At 39.9% G+C, this 21,866-nt stretch overlaps 1 long non-coding RNA gene across 4 annotated transcripts in view; it reads left to right on the top strand.

Moving 5' to 3' along the window:
* The window catches only part of LOC106509551, a 133,843-nt gene that overhangs the window by 51,375 nt on the left and 60,602 nt on the right, over positions 1-21,866 (top strand). For 3 of the 4 annotated variants that reach the window (XR_002341885.1, XR_002341886.1, XR_001307184.2), the window contains exon 3: positions 16,246-16,761. The exons of the other annotated variant lie outside the window; for it this stretch is intronic. This is a non-coding gene — a long non-coding RNA (uncharacterized LOC106509551). Of the gene's footprint in view, positions 1-16,245; positions 16,762-21,866 lie in introns of those variants that run through there. 4 annotated transcript variants of the gene reach the window in all.

Here is a 21,866-nt window from a genome sequence, read left to right as displayed (position 1 = left end):
TCTTCACACTGGAGACAGAGTCAGTCGACGCTGAGAAGAATCTGTACAAACAAACCTTAACACATGACCCCCACATATTTAGCTTCCCACAACTTAGCACCTTTAAAAACCCCACCCCTTTTTAAAAATGGTCTCCACGTATTCAGGCCTCACCCTTTCTTTGAGGTTTTTATTACTTTCCTATGAAACTCCTGTCTTAGGTAAAAATATTAACATCAAATAAACATGTCTAATTTTCTCTGGTTGGTTTTGACCTTTGTCAGTTTAACTGTAGGCTCCAACTGGTTAAACCTAAGAGGATAGAGTGAAAGCTTTTCCTTCCCTACACTAGTATTCACCTAGTTGAGGAGTGAACTCTCTGCCAGCTCCCTGACAACCTTGTCTAAAGCGTTTAAGACTATAATCTATCTGTGGTACAGCCCTTGGGGCTTCCAACTCCCTGGGCAAGATAGGCGTGAGGAGAGAGTTCAGAGAAAACTAAGGGTTTGTTTGTTCGTTTTTTCGTTTTGTTGGACTTAGGCTGGTTAGTGTGGCTTGCTTGAGACTTTGACGAGAATGTGCTCCAAGGACCCTTACAAACAGAAAACCTTGAGGCGATTTCACAGATTTTATCCTGCCCACCCTGATATTCTCATTGTATCTCATTTCACTTTACACATCTTCAAGGCTACTCATCTCTCTTTTGACTCTGTTGTTGACTGACTGGTTCTGAAGGTAGACTAGTTGGTTTGCAAATAGGACAAGGAGGAAATGATTAAAAAAAAAAAAAAAAAAAACATAATCAGGGGCCAAAAGAGGAAGGAAGCACATGACCTGGGCCCCTTGGTCAGTCAGGGATCAAGTTAAAATAGGATTGGAATGTTGTTGCCGTAGCTTCAGGGCGGTGGGGTTTGAGATGAACCATCAGCAATGTGTGGAATGGGGACAGATAAAGGTAAAGAAGGCCTGGCTCTTGGGAGCACAGAGGACGATTCTTGGAGGTTGAGATGCTCCCCTCAACTTTCCCTGGAGCCGGTACACCAACAACCTTCTCTCAGCCCTTCAGTAATTATTTAATTATTTTTGTTTCAATTTTAATTGTGTTTGCTTTTCACATCTAAACCAATGACTCTTCAGTTTTCTCTTTTAATTTTCAGGCTCCTTATATTTGTTCACTTTTCTAATTAGTCGGATGTGCAGGGACTGTAGCCTATGAGAGGCCCGCACCAGTGTTTTTTGTCATCAGCAAAAACTCTCACTTATTATTAATAAAAATACAAGTAAGTGATGGTCTTGGTAATTACCTCCTAAGCATTCCTTCTTTGGTCTTGGTTTATCCAGAATAATGGCAAATCACTGATGATTATTCATGCCATTATGCTTTTTGGAGTGATTGATTTTTTTGCCATTTGAAACAGAATGCTTATTCATGTCATTACCTAGCAATGTTACGATTTAACAAGACAGTTTAATTTCTTGAGGACTATTTCAGTGACATAACATGGAATGAATTTCATTACTTAAGTTTCATGCAAGTAAGGAACATATCTTACCTCTTTGCAGCAGGTAGATGCTTAATTTTTTTTTTTTTTGCCTTTTCTAGGGCTGCTTCCCACGGTATATGGAGGTTCCCAGGCTAGGGGTCTAATTGGAGCTGTAGCCACCGGCCTACACCACAGCCACAGCAATGCAGAATCTGAGCCGTGCGTCTGCGACCTACACCACAGCTCACAGCAATGCCGGATCCTTAACCCACTGAGCAAGGGCAGGGATTGAACCTGCAACCTCATGGTTCCTAGTCGGATTCGTTAACCACTGTGCCACAATGGGAACTCCAAGATGCTTAATTTTATTGTGTGACATAAAATTGATTATAATTTGTCGTATCCCATTCTTTAGACTATCTTACATTTCTGCGTAAAAATAATTTCTAAACCAAATTATGTTTTCTATGGGAAAAAAATGTTTATTCTGAACCCAGAAGTTAAAGCTTTTTTTTTTTTCTCCTCAAATCAGTCCTTTTTCAGAAGAGAGACTATTCAGTAAGACTTGAGCCTCAAAGCAATATCAAATTTGTATGGCACTGCTTTCATAAAAGTAATCTTAAAGAAAACCAAATTAAATATAAGAGTTTGTGCTACCCCTCTTACTTGTTAGCCTGTAGCAAGCCAGGCAATTCTTTGTGGTCATGGCTCAGGAACCTTGTCCGTTTATCTGAGTCATAAGTGTGTTTGTGAGAAATGTTTTACAATATTTAATGTGTTTTTCTCTTTCATTTTCCTGAATCCAAAAATCCTTTGTTCGAGTCCACTCCAAGCATTTGTCTGCCTGAGGAGAAATTGGAATTTGTTACCAAAAAAAAAAAAGCAACAGTCTATAATCAGTGCCCGACCTTCAAAATTGGGTTATGCAAGCAAACCATGTCTGGCCAACAGTATTTCCCAGGATGGCCACAGCAGTAAGTTCTGTCCCACATATTCTTTTAAAATGTGAACTGGTCACACCCCATTAAGAGGTGGAATCTGAACTGGCCTTAATAACTTTCTTATAACGAGTAGAACAAACATGATTCCATTGTATTTGTACATTTGAGTTTAGGGTGTTGCATTTCTTTCTTTTTTTCTTTTTTCCTTTTAATTTTAAACTTTTTTTTTTTTTTGTCTTTTTAAGGCCGCACCCATGGCATATGGAAATTCACAGGCTAGGGGTCCAGTTGGAGCTGCACCTGCAGGCCTAAGCCACAGCCATGCCAGATCCGAGTTGTGTCTGCCACCTACCCTACAGCCATAGCCACACCAGATCTGAGCTGCGTCTGTGACCTCTACCACAGCTCACGGCAACACCAGATCTTTAACCCACTGAGTGAGGCTGGGGATCAAATCCTTGTCCTGATGGATACTAGTTGGGTTTGTTACTGCTGAGCCACAACAGAAACTCCTGAGGATGCTGCATTTCTAAAAGGAAAAGACACCTTCAGGAAAAGGAAAGAAAAGAACACTTGTGTGTGAGGGAGTGTCCAGATGCTTTTTTCAACAAAATCTTACAACACTATTTTAGTTTTAGAGCAATGAAGAAACCAGGGCACAGCCAAATATTGGGATCCGTAGAACCGGGATTCAGAGCCCAGGTTTTCTGTTTCTCTCTCCACTCTCTGCTCTCTCTCCTGAGAACTAGATATTCAAGGCAAATGTTGAAATATCTCTGCAATCCCTTCAAACCCAAACACCCAGCAGAGAATCTGGGATGTACCCTCGGCCTGTCACAGGAAACAGCTGTGAATGAAGGTGCTCTTTCAAACTACTGGGGAGTTTTTGCTCAGAATCTGAAGCTTTTACTTAAGTGTCAATGGAAACATACAGGTTGTTTGGAGGATTTTCTTTTTATTATTATTATTTTTGTCTTTTGAGGGCTGCACCCACAGCATATGGAGGTTCCCAAGCTAGGGGTTGAATCAGGGCTACATCCTCTGGCCTACACCACAGCCACAGCAATTTGGGATCCGAGCCGCGTCTTCGACCTACACCACAGCTCACGGCAACACCAGATCCTTGAGCCACTGAATGGGGCCAGGGATTGAATCTGCGTCCTCATGGATGCTAGTCAGATTCGTTTCCGCTGAGCCACAGTGGGAACTCCTATTAAAAAAAAAAAAAATTTGTTCCTCAGAATTTTCTGTATTTTAAAAAATGCTGCAAATAGTCTGGTCCTGCAAGATTAAGATCAGGCCTGAGTCTTTAAGCCGAGCTCCAGGAGCTCCGGCAAGCCAGCAAATGAGCAGATTCTCTGCTAGGTGTTTGGGTTTGAAGGGATTGCAGTTTAAGACTCCTTTTTCCTTGCTGATCCTTTATCTCACTCTCTGCTCTGTGTGTGTGTGTGTGTGTGTGTGTGTGTGTGTGTGTGTGTGTGTGTATAGTCACCTTCTACATTTATGGCTGCCAACCGAGAAGCTGTGTGTAAGTCCTTTAAGCTTAGGAGCAGCCCTTCGTTTGTTGACGAGCTTTATAATGAAGCCAGCACCCTTGTCATGCCAGGAACTCTTTCTAAATACTTCATCTCCTACAGACTTTATATGCCTGATGGGGCCGGTCAGCAGCCTCAGAGCAAGTCCTGTTTTTCTCTTCCCGAAGGTGCCTTAACCTTTCCAACCCTCCCCTGGCACACCTGCCTCTTCCCAGGCAAAGATCTGTTGAGAATGCTTGCTTTGTGGTCTTCTCTTCACCTCTGTGTTAAGCAGGGTTTTTATTTTATTGGACAAAAAGTTCCTCTATGCCCCTCAAAATGCAAACCGGAGAACTAAAGACATAATTAATTCCTCACTTTTACTCCGGAGTTTAAAATTGTCAGCGTTCTATAACTTTTGGAAGCCAATGTCAAAACATGGCCGTGACTCATTTCTCATTCATAAACTTTGTATTTCCTTCCTAAAAAGTTAGTTGGCTCTGAGAAACCCACTCTCTGGCTGTTATCACTGCCCTGGAATCCTGAACAGGCGCCACAGAGAAAGCAAAACAGAGGTCAGGGACCCCTGCTCCCCGTGCGTATCCGTCCTCATTAGATATGACCCAGGTGCCCTAGAGCCCCAGAGGTTATTAGAAAACCATAATTCTGTCCTCAGTCCTGTACTGCTCCAAACTTTCTACCTTCCCTCCCACCCCTGGCAGCCGGATGGAGAACACTGGGCAAGGCTGGGAATGGGCTCTGGCCCAAGGCTGGTCCTGCCAGACCCTGCCTGGGCATTTCGTAGGAACAGACAACCTTCCCTCTTGCTGTGCTGTGTTTGGGCTCATTTCTTCTCTCTCTATCCTACTTGCTTGCCCCTGGTTCCTGTGCCTCCTCATTCCTGCAAAATAGGCTGCTTATTGCTACCCAAAGTAGAGGATGGTTTTTTTTTTTTTTTTTTCTTAAATTACTGCATGTATAAACTATTATATAGGAAACTCTGAACTGAGGAACTAACTCAGTTCTCCTCTCTTAACTGATTTTAGACCCAATTAGGAATTCTTTCAGGCCATTAAAATGTTCTCTAGCATGTTTTTAAGCTAGCTAGTTCCTAAATTCCTATGTTAGTTGACAAAGCTAAAGCCAACTCTTGTAAGCCATCACTGTTATGCTCCTCAGGAGGTTATGCTTCTCCTTTGATATCAGGGAGGGTCTTAATTACTGGATACAATCATAGCAGTTAATTGCTTCTGCAGCATATTATCTTGTGTTCTCTTGTAATAAAAGTTACTGGTGAAGTAAAATGCACTCAGTGTTTTGGCATTCTCAAAACAATTTTTTTAAAAAGGGCTTTCACAAAGTAGAATACCCATTCTAATACAAATTTTGAAAGATAAAAAAGGATTGAGAAAATTCTCGAAAGCCTAATTCCAAGGAGGAAAACTGAAAAAAGAAAACACCACGTATACCCTTTTTCTAAAACTGTATTATCCATATGTATAGAACTTGGGTTTCCGTAGATAGTATTTAAAATCCTCCAAGGCCTTACCTTGTCTTTTAAGAGTGGCCTGATTAAATGTACCCGCTTTCACATCAAGAATTGCTCTATTGTAATTATTCATAACCTAGAGCTATAACTTTCACATTTAGATTTGTCCCACTGGGGATTCAGCTCAATGCTTTCTTGAAGTTTTTCTTCTTCCTCTTCTTCCCCTTCTGTAATTTGGTGTTATTTCTTCAGAGTTTCTGTAGAGATTAATCGTGGACAGATAGATTCCTTTTTGGCAATCTCTTCCCTCTAAGAAACTAATTTTTGGGGGACTGAAAATAGTATTTTTCTCTTTAAATCAGATAAGCTTAAATGGATTCTGATATAATATAGCAGATAAGATCCAGTTCAATTGGGTGGAATGAAGTAATGGTCACTTGTGAGGAAACTACTGTGTATCAGTGTTTATTGTGTCTGATTTTATTAAAAGTCTGCTGAAAATGTGTAGAAGATAAAGTATAGAACTTTAGAAGACAAGATTTAGGGAAGAAACACAAGAGGGTGACGTGAAGTTTCAGACTAAATGATCAAATCTTCTGGGAGACTTCATAAAGGAAAACACTTTTCAATTTGAATTGATTTTTTTTTTTTCTTCAGTTGGAAGAAACCATTCTTTGGAAAGAGAAGCAGTGGAGCTGGTAGGAGATGATGTGTATTAGTAACCTAGTCATCAGGGTAAACACATGCAGATTGAGCAGTTACATTTAGACCTTTTGTACTATACCAGCCATGATGTCATCTTTTGTTTTTTATCCCCCGCCCCATAAACCACAAAGCTCAGGAAAGCATGGAAAGAATCAGGGACCATAGGAAACTTCTGTTCTCTGAATAAAGGAACAAAGGACCCTGATTAAGATCTGGAGCTTAAGATCAGAACAGAAGAAGTGAAGGTCTGATGAGTAAACGTCATAAATCACCTGCGATATCATCAAAAATGCAAATTCCTGCATCTCAACACAGACATACTAAATCATAACGTCTTTAAAAAGGGCCTAGGAATTTAAATTCCACTAATTCTCCAAGTGACTTTTTGTATGTTAACATTTAAAATCCAAATGCAGTCAAATTAGTGATCTTCAAAATCTTAAAAAAAAAAAAAAAAATCAGACAAAGCCAAGTGCCTGTTAATAATCAGGCCTTCTTCTAAGAATATGTTTGTAATCTAAGATCAAGCAAAGTAGCAATTAAAAATCCATAAGACTTTGTCTGAGGCAGCACTATTTTTTACCCGTTTTATTTCTTAAATTTTTTGCTCTAGATGGTATTTTTTGTGTTTATTCATCTCCTAGGAAGTAGTCAACAAACTAACACTCATTAAGGACTTTTTCAGATGGGAATGGTGTAGTTGACCAGGACGTCTGAGTGTTGGAGCTAGCTGGGTTTGGAGTTTTCTCTTCTGTCAGACAATGATTTCGACTAAGTCAGGAGCTATGAAGTTAAGGACCATGAGTGGAATTGGCCTGAGTAACCAGTTGGGAGGGATGGGCGATGGGGCTACTGGAAAGGTGGCTGGCGTTTTTCAGCTCTAACCAAATACTGCCAGGAAAGAATTCAGACCAAGTGTTACCTGAGTGTCCAACTTTTCAAGGGAAGCTGGAAATCCTGCTTATAATGTGAAATATGATTGTTAAATTCAAAGTATTTAACATACCATAGGCCGAAGTATCTAACATACCATAGACCAAATAATTTAAGGAACAATTAAAACACTTTTGGTGGCTAGATTTAGCCAGTAGCCTAATTTGCAGCCTTGTTAAGATCCTTTCTAGTTCCCAAATCTTATATATCTCCTGTTTTTTAGTTCTCCAGTTCTGTGTTACTATACTACCAACTCCGTGTGCCTGGAGACAATCTAAGTAGTAACTAAGAGAAGCCAGTTACAGAGTATTTCCTTACAGACTTAATCCTACTTCAGTGTAAGACATTCAAATTAGTTTCAAAGGGATGGCCCTAAGAAGGTATTTAGCAGAGCTAATGCCTGGTTGTAGAAACTTAAATTGTCCACTCTCATTTAACATGTCATGGCTAATGACTCTGTCTGTACAAGTGAAAAAGATCAGATAGGACTAAAGGATCTGAGCAGTCAGATTGCCTGTAATTCATCAAGTCTCTGCTGTTAGTGGTAGGGCCTGTCTTTCCATGTCATGCGCATGTACAATGGAGATAGCTAATCAGAACAGATAAACATTTCAGCTGTGTTTTACTCTCTTAGAAATCATGAAAGTTTCAGGAATCTTTCTTCTCTGTATAATTCATTTAATCTTTGAAAGTTTGGGTCCCCCCCCCCATCTCAAATGTTAGATAAATTGAATGCAATTTTGTTGAATTAAAAAAAAACCTGGCCATTAAATCAAACCTACAATGAGATATCACCTCACGCTATCACCTCAGAATGGCCATCATCAAGAAGTCTACAAATAGTAAATGCTGGAGAGACTGTAGAGAAAGAGGACTCTTTCTGCACTATTGATGGGAGTGTCAACAGGTGCAGCCACTGTGGAGAATAGAATGGGGGTTTCTTTAAAAAGTAAAAATAGAATTGACATGATCCTGTAGTCTCACTCCTGGGCATATATCTGGAAAAGATAAAAACTATAATTCAAAAAGAAAAAAAAAAGCCCAAAAGATACACAAACCCCAGTGTTCATAGCAGCACTACTGACAGTGGCCAAGACATGAAAGCAATCTAAACATCCATCGACAGATCAATGGATAAAGAAGTTATGATGCATATATACAATAGAATATTACTCAGCCATAAAAACAAATGAAATATTGCCATTTGCAGCAACATGGCCTAGAGATTATCATACTAATTGAAGGAAGCCAGACAGAGGGAGACAGCTATTTCAAAATATCACTTGTTTGTGAAATCTAAAGCAATAATAAGGACAACAGCCAAAAAACAAATCAACTTGCTTACCAAACAGAAACAGATTCACAGCCACAGAAATCAAATTTAGGATTACCAAAGGGGAAAGGGAAGAGAAGAGACAAATTACATGTATGGGATTAACAGATGCACACTACTATATATAAAATGGATAGATGACAAAGGTTTGCTGAATAGCACAGGGAACTGTGCTCAGTATTTTGCCATAACCCATAATGGAAAAGAATCGGAAGCTGTATGCCTGAAACTAACAACATTGTAATTAACTATAGTTAAAAAAAAATAGGTCATTGTATAATTTCCCAAACTGACTTCAGCTTATGTATCTGCAACATTGACACCCCATCCCCACACATAATGAAGTGTGAAAGATTAACCTCAAGAAGATTCCTTCAGTTGTATTTAGAACTGTTTCCCCAAAATTGTTAGTTGTCTGGCCCCCTGCGTTGAACTATCCTTTGCGATGCTGAAGTCCTGGAAAAATTTAGAAGTTCCATTTGGCATTTTATGCAATACTGGCTGACTCATTTGATATTTCCAGGTTATTAAAAGCATAAGTATTTATAGAAGGGTTACCACTCTCTCTGCTCATGCTTTTTTGGAGAAGATATTTACAGATGGGTGGAATCCCTAAAGATCCACTGAAGACACTGGGATTGAGGTGGGCATCCTTGTCCTGTCATGACCCCAGGATCTGGCATTGTTGATTCTCTGTGTTTTGGATGCTTTATGCACATGATTCATAATCTTACAACCACCCTGCAAAGCAGCTATTCCCGGATTACAGTTAAGGAAACTGAGGCTTGGAGATAGGAAGGGACTTGTCTGAATAACCAGACAAGGAATTTGACCCCAATTCTGTATGGCTCTGATGTCTATATTCTCTTCAATACTTCCTGATACCGCAGAGAGGAGAGAGGGCTTTCTGGGCCCAGTTTTTCAATCTGTAAAACACAGGAGCTGGACAACATGATCACTAACCTCTGTTTTACTTCTAACCTCCTATACCTGTGTTTTGGGGCTTTTCTATTACAGAGAATATGACTCATTCTTAGGCGAAACCCCCTTTGGATGTTTTCAGATACCTCAGATCCTGGCTGAGATTTTCAAACAGGATGTGGACAGATATACTTCATATTACTCTTGTCTCCTGTGCTATTTGGATTCCTGCCAATTCTTTGTCACCCATAACAATGGAGAGCATTATTTTCTCTGTTCTTCTCTTTTTCACACCAACCTACTCTATACCGTTTCTCGCCCTAACTCTGAGCCATGGGTTTATATTTAGCCAGGCTTTTGACTTCTTTTATCTTTATTTGCACATTTGTACAAGTATAATACAGACTTCTAAGGCTTTTTAAAAAAATCCATGATAATCTAGGTTCTCTTTAGAACACCATGTAAAACAATGTCACATCTTCATAGAACTGGACAAGAATGATGTCAGAGGATCACACTGCTAGTTGCCAAGTGACCTACTGGAGTTAGTAAGATAGAATTTAAATCCTCTCCATATTACCTATGTATCTGAAATCTATATATACACTTTCGAGTACTTCTCATTATGTCAGTATCTTATATATGAACCGATTTTTATTTCATCTAGAAATGACTACATCTCTTCTTTTCTGAATTGCTAGTTCTCCCCGGGAATCAGTCTTTCTAATGATTACATTGATATAGTAACAAAACAGAACAGTGACAACAATGAAAAACATCCTCAGAATCATCTCAGAATTGTCTACCTTTTCTTTTGAGATACTAAGTTTCTATGATATTGACTCCATAACTTAGGGGCTTTCTCCATTGCTCCAAAAATGTTAGGGTATCAGATAATTGTACAACTGAATTCTGAAAAAAGAACTTAAAAATATTCAAATAGAAGTTTCCATTATGGCTCAGTGGTTAACGAATCCGCCTAGTAACCATGAGCTTGTACGTTCGATCCCAGGCCTCGCTCAGTGGGTTAAGGATCTGGCACTGCCGTGAGCTGTGGTGTAGGCTGGCAGCTACAGTTCTGATTTGATCCCTAGCCTGGGTACCTCCACAAGGCTGGGGAGGTTGTGGAGGTTCCAAAAAAAAAAAAAAAATCTTCAAATAAAAATTACAGTAGTCAGTGTTCTTTAAAGCCTCTTGGCTTGTTTTAGGCATAGCAATTTGCACAGCATCTTTCATTCTCATTCCTAATGGTGGTGCTCTGCTGAAAACCAACATTTGTTGACAATTCTCTTTACTCAAGGCAGCAGTACTGGGTACCATGGCTGTACACAACAAGCAAAAGATGTCATATATGCCCTCAAAGGGTCTATAGTATATAGGCAGGAAATGGACAGAAATTGTTAGGTAAGCTACAAGAGATAAATGCCATTAAAACACCATAACTAAGTGCTTACAGGGGTCTGAAGAGCTGGCATTTCAGCTTGGACTTGAAGATCAGGAAAATTTAGACGTGGGCATAAGGAATTAGTGGAGGATGTTCGAGAAAAAAATAAAACCAAGCTCTTCATTACTTTTATCCTTTGGTCCATTTGTTTTGCATTTTCTTCCATATCCAACCCCTCTCACATATATCTCGATGTGGTTAATTTATCATTTAAGACCCAGTGAGGGCCTCATCCTTTAAGAATTGTCCTCCTTCATCCAGTAGGTTATGAATTCTACTTGAGTTTGATTGTAATAAAGGAATATCCTTCTCAAGTTTTTCCCATTCTTATTTATTTATTTATTTATTTATTTTTGTCTTTTTGCCATTTCTAGGGCTGCTCCCGCGGCATATGGAGGTTCCCAGGCTAAGGGTCAAATCGGAGCTGTATCCTCCCGCCTACGCCAGAGCCACAGCAACCCAGTATCCGAGCCGCATCTGCAACCTACACCACAGCTCATGGCAACGCCGGATCCTTAACCCACTGAGCAAGGCCAGGGATCGAACCTGCAACCTCATGGTTCCTAGTCGGATTTGTTAACCACTGAGCCACGACAGGAACTCCCTCATTCTTTTAAATTGATTTCCTACCTCTTACTTCATGAGTTAGAATCCTAGGACTCATCTCTGTTACCTTCATCTCCTTCCTTCACCTCCCCATGCAGTTCATCACCTTGTCTCACTAATTCTGGTTCCAAAATAAAGATTACATCAAGTTTGGATTAAGAGAGGGCATAAGCATATGTGTATATGTATGGCATATGTATACAATGGGATCCAATTCAATCATAAAAAGGGGTGAAATTTTAATATATGATACAATATATCATATGTTAAAATTATGTTAGTGAAATAAGCAGGACACAAAAGGATAAGTGATTCCATTTATATGAAGTACCTGTAATAGATTCATAAAGACAGAAAGTGTAGAGAATATCAGGGGCTAGAAGGAAGAAGACATTACTGTTTAATGGGTACAGAGTGTTTACTGGAGAGAATAAAGTTTTGGGTATCAATAGTGGTGATGGTTGAACAGCATTGCGAATGCAATAAATGTCACTGAACTGTATACCTACAAATGGTTAAAATGATAAACGTTTTGTTAGGTGAATTATATGGCAATAAAAAATTAAATCCATTCTCTCCAGTTCTACTTCTCTGGTCCACAGCACCGCTTTCTCTCACCTGGACTATGGAAATACTTATTTTGATCTAGTCCCTGCCTGTTTTTTACACACGCCTGCCTGGCTACCTGCTCCCCTCATTTACTTCACTCCAGAGATAGTAGATTTTTTTAATACTATGAACATACATCAAGCTGTGTCTCTGAAATAGTCTTATACTTACTATTTCCATTTGGGGTGTGTTCTTCCTCTGCCTCTCTACATGCTTGACTAATTTTTCATCATTCCTGTTTCAGCCAAAATGTCATCGCCTTCTTAAAGAGGCTTTTGCTGATCTTCTACATCAAAATGTTCTCTCCTTCTACCTCAGCTTTTATTTGGCGCCATAGAACTCCATTTCATTTCTTTATTGCATTTATCCCAATTTGAAATGTCTCTTTTTACCAATTTATTTCACTTGAGTAACAGGATATGGGGGTGCCACTGCCAAAGATGGAAAAAGATCGAGTAAGGCCATGTTTAAAGCATGGTTAGGTTGAAAGATAACATACAATGTTCTCCTGAAGACATATGAATCTGTAGTTAGTAAGTCAGAAAGACAAATACTGTATGGTATCGCTTATCATGTGGAATCTAAAATATGGCACAAATGAACCTACCTACAGAACATAAACAGATTCACAGAAGATGCAAGCTATTACATTTAGAATGGATGGGCAATGAGGCCCTACTGTATAGCACAGGCAACTATATCCAGTCTCTTCAGATAGACCATGATTGAAGATAATGTAAGAAAAGGAATGTCTATATAAATGTATAATGGGGTCACTTTGCAGAAATGGGCACAACATTGTCAATAAACTATAATAAAGAGGGTTGGAGATATGAATTTAGGAATTATTACATTATAGGTGATATTTGAGGCCATAAGAATGAAAGATAGTCCAGGGAAAAACTGATGATTTGGAAAAAGAGGGGGCCCTGGATTCGGTCTAGAAGGTCTCTGTGGTTTGACATAGACTGAGAGTGAAAATGGGTCAAGAACAAAGCAGTGACCATCTGTGTTGTGTGATGCTATGAATTCGAGTAAGGTGAACACAGAGAAGTTTACACTGGGTCTGACATGAGGTTGCTTGGGACCTTGATTAGAGCACTTTCAGTTGAATACCATCATCCAAAGGGGGTGGAAAGAACAAGACGGAGGTGGATTAAACAGCAAATGGGAGGAGGGTGAGGAAGTGAAGACATTGAGGAGTTGTTTAGAATAAGAGTGGGAAAAAGGAACTGAGTGATGAGGAGTCGGAGGAAGTTTTTGCAGAGATGTGAGATACCGACATGTTGCTATGTAGATAGGAATGAGCCAGTGAAGAGGTGTATATGATGCAAGTGTGAGATAGGGTAAATAAGTGACCTACCTGGGAAGGTGAGAGCCACAGGGCCTGGAGCACTAGCAGGAGGATAGACCCTCGAGTGGGAGGAGGGACACTCTCTCCACTGGTATCAAAGGCCATCAGAAGAAGACAGGTGACAACATGAAGCAGGAATCTGTATTAGTGGAAAGCTGAGAGTCTCCGTTTGATAACCCGTGTATTCTCCATGAGTCATAGATGAGGTCATTAGCCAGGTGCAGGTGTGGAGGAGGGAAGGGAAATTTGAGGAGAGACATGATGGTACAGAATAGTTGTCTTGGAGAGTGAGAAAGCAATGTAGGGGGCAAAAAAGAAGTATGGCTGTTTTGCTGGGAAAAGTTAAGTGCTCATCTGAGGTTTATAATTGTGCAAAGTGAAACCATCAGGCAGATTTTGTTATTCGGTCAGCAAATAGGAAGCACAGAAATAGAGGGCTTCTATCTGATATTATGTTAGGCAAGTGATGGAGTGCGGGAGTATGAATGTGTAAAAGAAGGCTTTAAGGGATAAATCCAGAAAGATATATTGAGGCCAGTTCATAAAGCACTCTAAATGTCAGGCTGAAACACATAAACTTTATTTCACAGACAATGAGGAGCCGTTAAAGTATTTCTCACTATGAAACTGACATTGCCAAAACTGTACGCCTGCATAATTAAACTGCCTTTAATGTAAAGCACTGAGATGGTTAAAGAAAAACCCAAAAGACCATTTGGGAAAGACTGGTGGTTGGATAATCAAGATCTAAATGAGAGTATGCAACAGGTGACTTGAACCAGACCCTAGAAGGTTCAGTTCTTAAGAGATCTTGGCATCTATGGGAACCAAACCACCTTGATGGGAATATCAGGCCATATGAGAGAGAATCCTACAAGATGGACTAGGATTAGGCAGGATATTACTTAAAGCAGGTGGCAACAGATATACATCAAGGGATGTATTGATTAATCATAGAGTGAGTCAGAAGCCAAGAGTCACCTTGAGTATCAGAACCATATAAATAATCATAAAACTGTTGACCATCGATAGGGCCAGAGGAGGTCAAGAAGAGTTCGGCATGACGGGCAGGGTCAGAGTGGCCCAGGGCATAAATTGTGGCCCATGAGGAAGATGGGTCCCGGCCCAAAGTGCTAAGTGGGACAGGGAGGCCAGCCAGTTTAGAGAGTAGAATAGAGAGGGTTTGGGAACTAACATTCCGTTCAGTTTTACAGGATTGGCCAGTTTAAGGATGATGCTCCGACTTGAACCCTGAGTGCTAGATTTTATGCTAATCTAAATATATGTATATATCATTAGTATGAGTTGAAATGGTGAAGTGAAAAGTCCCAAAATAACACATTTGGAGATAAATTTGTATCAGCTCGTTACAGTACAGTGTAGAAGAACCAGTAATAGTTTAAATCAATCCTAGGATTTGGTAATCTCCTTTTACCAGGGAGCCAGTAACTGCTAGTGGTCCCACAGACATTACTGGCAATCTTTAAAAAAAAAAAAAACAAAAACAAACTGTTCCTTGGTAAAACTGCTGCTCAGTTTGGCTTTAAATATTTAATTTTATAAACAAACTTTCTCCAATGTCTAGAAGTTCATAACCATATAAAGCAATAGAACACTAGGACAGAATTCCATTAAATTTCAGTGTCCATCATCCAACATTTCATGACCATCAAGTATCGGGCACTGTGCTAGGCTGTGGATACAAAGAAAAATAAGACAGCATTTCTGTTTGTCTTCAGGGAACTTCTAAGAGAGTCTCTTAGTAAAGATATATTTACATACTATATGTCGAAGCTAACTCACGGAAAGGCTAGTAAGTGGTGGGAGAGATGGTGGTGGTGATGGAAATGGTCCCTAAAGACTTTCTGAAGAAGGATCAGAAGATAAAAAAGGGGCAGAAGTGGGGAGAAGGGTAGAAGGTTAGGGCATCTTAGGGGGAAAAGCTGGTGCAAAGGCTTCAGCAACTGAGCAGATTGGCACTTTGGGAGAAATTCCTAAGTTTCACACGGATCTAACATTTCAATTAGCTTTGGACTTTACTCGTTGTATGTGGATTTTATTTCCCTAGTGTGATCTTTATATATTACGTTTTCTCTCCCCTCCCTTGATTTGAAGTTCATTAAGGATTTTTTTCATTTTTTAAAATTATGGTTGGTTTATTTTTTTAAACTCTTGCTTGACCTTTCATCCACAGTGTGTTTAATGCAATGGATGCATGTAATATATCCAGGAATAATATACGTACAGTTTCACTAAACTAGATATTTATGTGTGAAATCAGTTATTAAAAAGGGATAAGAATATTAATTTATTGCCTTAAATTTACTAAAAGGAAAGTTGATGGAATTGAGGCAATAAAAGACTTTTAGTTCTTTCATTTTTCTTTGGGAATTTTTTTTTTTTTTTTTTTTTTTTTTTTTTTTTTTTTGCTTTTTAGGGCCACACCTGCAGCATATAGAAGTTCCCAGGCTAGGGGTCAAATCCTAGCTGCAGCTGCAGCCTATACAGACACAGCAACACAGGATCTGAGCCGAGTCTGTGACCTACATCACAGCTCATGGCAATGCCAGGTCCTTAACCTACTGAGTAAGGCCAGGGATCGAACCTGCATCCTCATGGATATCAGTCGAATTTGTAACCCACTGAGCCAAAACAGAAATTCTGGGAATGCTTTTAAGGAAAGACCAGTGCCTTTTTATATAAAATAAATTAGAGTGTTCATCAGCATGTGCTGACGGAAAAAGAAAAAAGAAAACCTAAAACAACTTTCCATTTCCATAGGAATTTATTCTGAAGTGAATTCTTAGCATCCTGATATTGCTTTATTGACAGAGAAATTAAGGTACTTTATTTTGTTTGCCAATATTCCCACATATACGTCTTTGTTTACAACCCACAGTTCTGCTAAATAAATTACTTCCCTTTGGCTTTAGATCAAAAGCAGCCTCAAAAGGACATCTTTTTCAAATTCAATTACTGACTCTGGGGACTTACATGGAGGAGTTATGGTTATGAAGAAGAAAAGATCAACCACTTGGATCTGAAGATGTTTACAGCATTAAGATAGATGGATTATTCAAGGTCGGATCCTAATATTTTCTCTTCTGATGAGACAATTTAAAAAGATAAGTGCCGATTTTTGCTTTCAGAGTCATCAGCTCTGTATTTTTCCCCTTGTCTCCTGACATTCTCTTGGATTTGTGGTGTTAATTACATTCCACTAACCTTGGCTTCTAGAATGCCAAGACTCTTAGCTGCTAAGATCCACAAATAACATCAATTAGATAAATGGGGCGTTTCCACTCTCTCATGCAACCCTGTTGGATCTGCAAGTGCAGCGCTAATAACTCCTAGGATTCTGCTGCATGGTCCTGACTTCAAATATTTTGAGAATGAATGTAAATTAGAGTATTTTAACTTTTAGTTTGGATAATATAATCACTATACATATATGAAATATTAAAACTTTGAAATGAAAATTGTTCTCATTTTAAAACTCCAGGAAATGTTTTAAAAATAATTATATATGAATTAATTAACATTTTATATATAGCTTTAAATGAAAATGAATAGTGTCTGGTTGTAGCATACCTTGCAAAAAGTAAAGTATATTGAAAATTACCTTTTGTCAGAAATGTACTTAGCTACCTGGAATACAATGAATGAGAGATCTAAGCACTTATCCTGTGTTAGGTAAGTCTGTTCACCCCAAAGAGCTCTCAAAGTTGTCACTCTGGTCACCTGGAGTAAAGGGGCTGGGAAGGATTGTTTGCTAAATATTTGAGGTCAAAATTCTGTCCTAGTCAGTTCAGTGTGATAAAAATTTTGTTACCTTATGACCTAATAGATTGAGGAATTTTTGAAGAGTTATAGTAATAGGATTCTGTAGAACTAAGTATCATATTGACCCAAGTCTTGAGCTTCTTATGGCTTTGAAGACTCAGAGAATTCTTGTCATTGTTTCATGAAATGTATTTGTATCTCCCCACCATCTCTCTTGCATCCTTTGATTTCCTTGGCCTCAGAGATTCATCATTTGAAGTTACAGTTGATCACTTTATGAGAAAACAATTTCGGTTCGTGGCTGAAGGTTCCTCTCTTTTTTGTTTTCCAAGTTCTCTTCAGAATTCCCTGGAATATGAACAGGGCTCCTTCCTTATTCACTAGAAAAGGCCGAGGCAAAAGGCAGCCTTTGGAAGATTGTCTAGACCATCTATCTCTGTGGAGCAGATGTTCTAACAGTGTGCCCAGCTTGAAATGACAGCTTGTCGTGCCAGGACTTCCAGGTCCAACTGGAAAATCACAGCGACATTCTCAGTGATCATTTCTGGGATTAAGGAAAGCATTTGCAGAAGAGCAATAATGTGCTCAGATCTTGCAGGCACCAATTACTATGGCAGCATGATTAATACACTTCTAGAATCGACTGCAAATTAAGCAGATCAGGAATAATGCTGTTCCTCTTACATTTCTTCTGTATTTCTTCTCAGTTCTATGTTCTTTGTCCAGCATCAAATTGTGTCCAGTATCAAATTGTGACTTTATTGGATTGAAAAATTTAGAGGCATAGTAGGGTAATCTGGTCCAAGGCAGTATATCTTTAGAAACAAATATTCTTCCAGACTGTGACAATGCCCATATGTAACTACTATATACGTAAGAGTACAAATCTAACACAATCCCAGAAATAAATCCTGTGTCTTCAAACAGAAGTTTCCCACTTGTCCAGCAGAATCTTGTCCTCTGCATCCTTTCTGAATTTGATTTGATGAGCTTAAGTCCCCCATAAGTATCCACTCATTCCTCTAGATTTAGATGTATGACCACGTAACTAGCCTTTAACTTCAACTCTAATTCCTATCAGGCAACATTGCATCATTAAATAAAATAACGTTGTGGTATCTGGGGAATACAGGAGAGAACATCATTCATTCACTTTTTCTCCTTTGGCACCAAGAGGTTTGTATCAGGAACAGCTGCATCAGTATCTGCAACTGACTGGCAGTTGTTTGCAACCTCAAGCTCTCCAGTTCATCTTATGTTGACAAAGAAAATCTCCATCTGCCTGTTTGACAAAGGAGTGCTCACAGATTCTCTGAACATTTCCTGGAAGGAAGCATCTTCCTTCTTGGATCTGGTCTGGGTTTTTTAGCAGTATTTCCAAACAGCACATGCTCTTCTGGCGATCACAGCGGTTTCCAAGGTTAAGTAGGAAACCTTTGAAATTGATCAAGCTCCAATTCCCATGTGCCTTGTCTGACATTTAGCTGATGCTTTGCCCTTTCATCCAACCTCTCTGGATACAGAAGCCAGGAGACTTAGAAAAAACAAAACAAAACAAACAAAAAAAAAACTATTCCTAAGGGATGGACAGAAGGAAGGGAGCACCATTTCCTGATAATAGTATAATTCCAAAATTAGGCTTAACAAACAAAGGAGGGAGGGGACCCTGACATCATTAAATTCCCACAGCTGATATCACCAGCAGCTACTGGACCCCAACCAAAAACTTCAAAATGGATCTTCTTACCCTTTGTTAATTATAAAATAGATTTCCAGACTTTTTGCAAAGGAAGGGCCTAAATACTTTGAAAATGATAGGGAGAGAAAGAAGAGAGCTTTTGAATTTTCCTGACTGATTTTTAACTCATGCCTGACTTCTCCAAGTTTATGAGGTTTAATTAAAATAGATTACAGGGGACAGTGAGAGGTTTTTTTGTTTTTGTTTTTTTTTTTTTTTTTTTTTTGGGTTGTGTCCAGAAGCTTTTCCCATCTTCTTTTATCTGACAAAATCCCCTAGCCCTTGACCTCTGGCACACGACCCTGGTGTGATCTGTGATAAACTCTCATTGATTTGGCCACAGTGATTGACCACGGCTAAGAATATGATACAAGTAGCGTCAACCAAATGCCTTCCTTAAGATTTTTGTATGACTTCTGTGAGAAAGAAGTTCTGTTCCCTGGAGTTGGGTAACAGTTAAGGTTCTTTGGTTGCCAGTATTAGAAGTCAGTGTAGACTTAGCAAAAAAGGATTTCCTGGAGGGAAATAAGAAAGCTCTCAGTATTAAAGGAAAGCTTAACAACCAGACCTCATGAAGGCAATCTTAGGAATACAGATAACCAAAGCTAATAGACAGTTTCTTTGGAGGGCAGCCCCCGCCCCCCCCCCCCCACTTCAGGAGGCATCAGGCCTATCTTTTCTCTGCCCTCCTTCATTCAACTCAGCTCAAGATTCAAGTTCCTGAAAAAACTGAAGTGTGATGGGGTCCAGTTAATCACATGCCTTTTCTAGGGTCACGTTAGGCCAGGGACACTAGGATTACAAAGAATGGGAGAGACGTACTCCCCTAAAGGAAAACCACACTTCTATTACTGAAAGAAGGGGGCAGTAGTTCTGAGCAGGCAGAAACAGTTGTTCACCAGAGATTGATAAGCCAGCAGCCAAGGGGGTCTTTCCTGACCTGTTCCTGCCACAGCTCAGATGGGGTCAGCAGGCAAAGAGAAGCTAGATGAGCAGTCCAGAAGCCTGTGCTAAGCCTCCCTGCCAGGCTTAGCTGCTAGCAAACCTCTTTTCTGCTTAAACCAGCTTCATTTTTGTTTCTGTCATTTGCAACCAACAACGTCCTGAGCAATGTCTGGTTTTCACATGCATCCTTTTTTTAGGCCCAGAGGTCTCTAAACTCTTCTTTTGAGAATGGAGATCACCCAGTGAACTCGTTGAAAAGATAATGTTTCTTGGGATCCTCATGCGATAAATCCCAAAGCTTCGCAGGGACTCCTGGGGCATTTGTTTATCCTTGAGAGAACTTCTCAAATCAGTGAAGACGACTTTGGCTTTGGGCTTCTGGTCCAGGAAGTAGCTCTGTTGCAGGAAGAGCTCAGTGGACAAAGGGGGAGGCAACCTGACAGGTAATCCCTGAATGAGACTAGGGATTATGAAGATAAATATGAGCTCTTCTGAGGTAAATATTCAAACTTCTGAGGCGCTTGTTATACTTAGAAAGCACAGGTCGAAGTTGTGATTCCTTTGTTCTCTCGTTTTCCCTGTTGCTAATCTCTGGTGTTTCTTGGTTGTAACGTGAATCGTTCCACCATGGAATAGTTTCTGCATCTAAGGATTCCGTGGGAGTGCTTCAAAGAAAACTCTTCTGTGCAACTATCACGATAATTATTCGGGTGGGAAAATCTTTACCTTTTGTTTGTCCAAGTTCTCCTCCCTTTCGGTCAAGGCCCTAACACCGTTGGCAGCGGTAGCGAGGTGAAGGTTGCCTGCTTGTGCTTTGACCAAATATCAGACTGAGCTTCGTGCAGTCCAGTGCCTTGGGCAAGGAGCAGGGCTTTTGATAAAGTCCCAGCAGCTGAAACAAGAGGTCCCAGGGCCCTCCCTGTTACTTTCTTGGAAAACTCTAGGTAGACCTGTCAACCTGAATCTTTGTTCATGGTGAAAGAAGGTTGTGTGGAGAACTATTGGTCCATTGTGGAGAACTGGTTCCTTGCTTGCCTCAGGAATGACAGCCTTTAAAAGAGCCATGCTGAGAGGAGAGGAAGACATTGTTTAAAAAAAACCTAGACACAAATGGACAACTTTTCGAGACTAGCGTTACTCCGGTCAGTATTAGTATGACCACTCTCTAAGAGCCTGGAATTCTACCAAGGCAAGAGTTTATGGAGGCCCAAAACATTCTCATTAAAATACTCTTACACTGGACAGGGTGTTACATCTTTGCGAGGATTGTTTGAATCTCTGTTTTTTTTTTTTTTTCTCCTAACTGAGATAAAATTCACAAAACAAAAAATTGACCATGTTAACCACTTTAAAGTGTACAGTTCAATGGTCTTACTGTATTGGCCCTGCTGTACAAGTGTTGCCACTATCTTATTCCAGAACATTTTTCTCACCCTCAAATCCCTGTTTTCTTAACCTCTAGTTGCAATAGGAGATTTGATCCTGAGGATGTTTGCAGGCAGAGAACTAAAAAGAGGGAAGGAAAGTTGGGCTGCATGCCTGGGGATGGACATCATGAGAAAAGCTACTCTCTTGAATGTTGATTAGAGTTGGTTCTGGAGTTGTGACAAAGAGATCTGTCTCCTGACTGTCTTGAGGGTGTAGGCCAGCAAGTCTGAGTCTTAAAAGTAATGGGATAGTGCTTAAAATAACTTTGTGTTACTGAGAATTCAATCTTATTACAAGCCTCCCTCATAAATGTGGCTGACTCTATTCAGACCCTGAGTCCTGGGTACACCTGCCCTTGGATTGGATACAACTGTACTTCCTGGGGGTGTCTTCTTCTTCTTCTTTTTCTTTTTGTGTTTTTAGGGCTCTACCTGCAGCATATGAAGGTTCCCAGGCTAGGGGTTGTGTCGGAGTTGTAGCTGCCGGCCTATGCCACAGTCAGAGCAATGCTGGATCTGAGCCACATCTGTGACCTACTCCACAGCTCATGGCAATGCCAGATCCTTAACCACTGAATGAGGCCAGGGATTGAACCTGTGTCCTCATGGATACTAGTCGGCTTTGTTACCACTGAGCCATGCCGGGAACTCCCAGGGGGTG

The sequence above is a fragment of the Sus scrofa genome, chromosome 2 (assembly GCF_000003025.6).
Source record: "Sus scrofa isolate TJ Tabasco breed Duroc chromosome 2, Sscrofa11.1, whole genome shotgun sequence".
NCBI classification, from domain to species: domain Eukaryota; kingdom Metazoa; phylum Chordata; class Mammalia; order Artiodactyla; family Suidae; genus Sus; species Sus scrofa.
The sequence above is the reverse complement of the archived record's forward strand: the minus strand, read 5'-3'. Positions and strand labels throughout refer to the sequence as shown.